The sequence below is a fragment of the Zeus faber genome (assembly GCF_960531495.2).
Source record: "Zeus faber genome assembly, chromosome: 6".
NCBI classification, from domain to species: Eukaryota; Metazoa; Chordata; class Actinopteri; order Zeiformes; family Zeidae; genus Zeus; species Zeus faber.
The window spans coordinates 6,988,087-6,993,086 of NC_137201.1; positions in this window are offsets into that span (position 1 = coordinate 6,988,087).

Consider the following 5,000-nt stretch of genomic DNA (forward strand, 5'->3'; position numbering starts at 1 on the left):
CGAAAAGGAGGGAGGCGAAGAGGAGGACGGGAGGAAGCCTTCCGAGGAGGAACAGGAGGGATTTGGCAGGTGAAGCTCAGCGCTTGGCCCAGCAGTCATCTGCCACACAATCCCACAGTGGGAGCGAGTGGACTTACCTGGAGCATCTTTATGAAGAAAGGCCCAAATCCAGAAGCTCGACCAATCAGAAGTGCAATGTCCTGACTTCACCGAACCAGCGTTAGATGCGCTGCCTGCTTGTCAACAGTCCTCAGTGTCCTCAGAGACCGCCTTAAAATGAGCACTGGTAGAATGAGGTTAATGATTCATCAGAGTAAGTGCTCTTTTTTGTGAATGAATTGGTTCAATTATATTTATGATGGATATTTTCAAAATGGAGTCGGCATAATGGTTAAGAGTTAAACTTCCCCAATATTCCATTTACAACTGCGTTCTTCAACCACTGAGCTGTCCACATGTGCTGTGAAAAATGTTCAAATTCCACTTGCAAAATGCATGAATTATCAAATTCAGCTCTTGTGTTGCAAGATCAAATTGGCGACGATGTACAAATTCATGGAGTTAGTCAGTTGCAGCGGAAAAGCACCTTCATCAGAACAAACTCAGCTTTCACACTGAGAGCGAGATTATTTGTGGGCGTTTTCTCTTTTTTGAGATTCGGTTCTTGATGAGTCGGGAAGAAACGATCAATTTGAAAAGATGAACCTTTATTCTTTACTTCAATTAAAGAGGTACATTTTTTTTTTTTTTTCAGTTTGTGATTCAAAGATTCACTCTGGCCCACTCTTTTGGCGGAGTGGCTCCCGACTCCCGAGTCTTTAAAAAGATTTATTCGCCGCAAACTAAACATTCAAGATTCTTGCACTCACTAGTTACTCACTAATCTAACTATTAGGAGCCAGTATTTATAAGCGTCTTTGTGCTATTTGTGATGTTTTTAGTGCTTAACAGGATAGTGGTGTACCGTGAGATTATTTCATTGGAATAAATAAATTCTGAAATTATACTATATGAATAGTATACCGTGGCAGAAATAAATGTTGGAAAATATTGATATGAAAAAGGTTGAGAATCACTGCCTTCACTGGACCTACTCCACCACCTACTGGTAATACCCGGTACTGCAGGGCCACACCTAGTTATGATGCCAATGAATCCCAGCCTACAGTGTGTGTGTGTGTGTGTGTGCGTGTGTGCGTGTGTGCGTGTGTGTGCGTGTGTCTGTGGCTTTTAGATTTGGTCAATGACAGTTATATTCCTAGATTCATTATCATAGATATTCGTTATTTTTGTGAACACATTTTTCTGTTGTTTTGGGTGCGTTGACCTAAAACCCCACCGTCCCCCGCATCACCCTGTCAAGTCAACGTTCTGATGATGTGATTCATTAGCTAGATCTATTGCTTTACAGTTTAGACATTCGTGCTCGTCTTTTCTTTCTCGCTCTTATTCTTTATTCTCCCTTTCTCTCATCCATTTCATTTAATTTAACAGCAGCTGTTGTGCTGTTAAATCACCTAAATATTGTAGATAGACACAATGAGAAAGAGAGCGAGGGAAAAAGAGAGAGAGCGACGGGGGTGGGGGGGGGGGGGTCAAAAATATTATTCATTAGATGATGATGCCAGCATTTTGGACATGATAGCAAAATGCACCCTGCACTCAGCAGATCAATACCACACACACACACACACACACACACACACACACACACACACACACACACACACACACACACACACACACAAGCGTGTATATACCAACAAGATATTTATAGCACTCCTGTTGCTAGGATACCAGTCAGTGCAGAATTCTCAGGCAAGCATGTTCTGCTTCGATTACAAAGATGTGCGTGTTTGGGGGGCCTGTAGTTTGTCCGTTCACACATGTCGCTTTTTAGAGTGCGTACATGATAGAGATGGGGGTGAAAGTGAGTCTGAGCTGGGACCTGCTCTTGAGCAAAGGCACAGCCAGGCACTACTCTCCCTTAAACCAATCCAATGTAATAAAAATAACAACATATTTCTCCTTGCTCAGAAAGGGTGAAATTTTGCAATGCTATACCTCTGCTCCAGACAGAAAGTCACATGAGATTGTACAGTTTGTTAATGATAATACATCATTTGTATCACCAAATGTGTATTGATTTACACCCATGTTGAGCTTTTGTGTCCAAGACTATCCCAACATAAGAACATGATGCTAACTAGTGCACGGTAGAACCCTCAACTTATGCAATGCACACAAGTTAGAGACATGACGTCATGGCTGGATGAATGATGTTTTTTTACGACTCTACAGAAGATTCCTACCATAAGAAAAATTGTGTGTGTATAGATATTTTCGTAAAAAGAGTATATACATTATATATATATATATATACACACACCAATCAACCAAAACATTAAAACCACCTGCCTAATATTGTGTAGGTCCCCCTCGTGCCGCCAAAACAGCTCTGCCCCATGGAGGCATGGACTCCACCTCTGAAGGTGTCCTGTGGTATCTGGCAACAAGACATTAGCAGCAGATCCTTTTAGTCCTGGGAGTTGGGAGGTGAGGCCCCCACGGATCGGGCTTGTTGTTCCAGCACATCCCACAGATGCTCGGATTGAGATCTGGGTCATTTGGAGGCCAAGTCAACACCTTGTCTTTGTCATGTTCCTCAAACCATTCCTGAACATTTTTGTGCAGTGTGGCAGGGCGCATTGTCCTGCTGAAAGAGGCCACTGCCATCAGGGAATAGCGTTGCCATGAAGGGGTGTACTTGGTCAATGATGTTTAGGGAGGTGATAGGTGTCAAAGTAACACCCACATGAATGCCAGGACCCAATGTTTCCCAGCAGAACATTGCCCAGAACATCACACTGCCTCCGCCGGCTTGCCTTCTTCCTGTAGTGCATCCTGGTATTATCTCTTCCCCAGGTAAACAATGCAAATGCACCCCGGCCATCCACATGATGTAGAAGAAAACGTGATTCATCAAACGAGGCCAACTTCTTCCATTGCTCCATGGTCCAGATCTGATGCTCACATGCCCATTGTAGGCGCTTTCAGCGGTGTACAGGGGTCCCCATGGGCACTCTGAATGGTCTGCGGCTACGCAGTCCCATACACAGCAAGCTGTGATGCACTGTGTGCTCTCACACCTTTCAATCATAGCACCATGAACTTTGTCAGCAATTTGTGCTACAGTAGCTCTTCTGTGGAATGGTCTAGACTTCACTCCCCATGCGCATCAATGAGCCCATGAGCGCCCATGATCCTGTCGCCTGTTCACCGGTTGTCCTTCTTTGAACCACTTTTGGTAGGTACTAACCACTGCACACCGGGAACACCCCACAAGACCTGTCATTTTGGAGATGCTCTGACCCAGTCGTCTAGCCGTCACAATTTGGCCCTTGTCAAAGTGGCCCAGATCCGCTTGCCTATTTTCGCTACTTCCAAGAAGGGACTGTTAACTTGCTGCCTAAAATATCCCCCCCCTTGACAGCCGCCATTGGAACGAGATGAGCAATGTTATTCACTTCACCTGTCAGTGGTTTTAATGTTGTTTCTGCTCAGAATATATATATATATATATATATATATATAAATATATATATATATGGCAGTTTCGCCTACACCCCCACCCCCAACCCAAACAAGCAGAGAACAAAAAGGATTTAAAAAATACGCCTAAAATACAGACTCTGACCCAGGGTTACTATACCTAAAATAAATAAAACACCAGACTATGGAGAAGGAGCTGACTGCAGGAGGTTAACTGCGGTGTTCCCCCGGTCCTCTGCTGGACCCCCTGGGTGCTGCTGCCAGTCAGGAGAGTGTTGATGCTGTGGCCGCCCGTTGGCCTGGTGGGTCCAGGGCGTCCTTAGACGGCCCCTCTGTGTCCTTTCGCCGTGCTAGGGAGTCCTTGTTCCGGTGCCAGTGTGGCAGTTTCGCCTACCACGCACCACCCAAGTGACGTGTTCAGGGACTTCCGGCAGAGAAGCCGGAGAAACAGAAGACGGAGGTTGTAAACACCAGTTCATTGTAGAGGGTGGGCTAGTTGGAAATAGCCCAGGAACAGATGGAGATGTGTCATGAAAGGGGCTCCTCTCCTGAGTGTGTGTGGGGATGGGGGTATTACCTGCTGCTCCTTAGACCAAGCAACGAGCAACAGGTATACAGCCACCTTGATCCTAGAGACACCAATAACCTAGATCCAGGTCAGGTGTGGCTGCTATATATACTACTCACAAAAAGTTAGGGATATTTGGCTTTCGGGTGAAATTTATGGAAAAGTTAAAAAGTTCAAGCTACAGTGATATTATATCATGAAAGTAGGGCATTTTAGTAGAAGCATGCAATGGTGATTTCCTCATCTCAAACAATTTATTGAAACAAAAGCCAACAACAGTGGTGGGTTTACCACAACAAAAAAATGTCAATGTCTCAATAACTTGTCATGTGCCCTTGAGCATCAATTACAGCTTGACAACGACGTCTCATGCTGTTCACAAGTCGACTTATTGTCTGCTGAGGCCTGGCCCCCCACTCTTCTTGAAGGGCGGCCCTCAGGTCATTGAGGTTCTGGGGTACAGAGTGACGAGCCTCTACACGGCCACTCAGCTGATCCCATAGGTTTTCTATGGGATTGTGGTCTGTAGAAAGTGCAGGCCACTCCATTTGAGGTGCCCCAGTCTCCAGCAGCCGTTCCCTAATGATGCGACCTCCATGAGCTGGAGCATTGTCGTCCATGAAGATGAAATGAGGCCTGTGTTGTTCATGCAGGGGCACAATGACTGGATTAATGATGTTATTCAGGTAGTATGGGCTTGTCACTGTACCATTCACAAAGTGTAGGGCAGTTCTGTATTGACTAGACACACCTGCCCACACTGTAACACCACCACCAAAGGCTCGTCTGGTGACAACAGTGGCTGATGCGTAGCGCTCTCCTTGACATCTCCAACATCGTTGGCGGCCATCATTTCTGCTCAACGTGAATTGACTTTCAT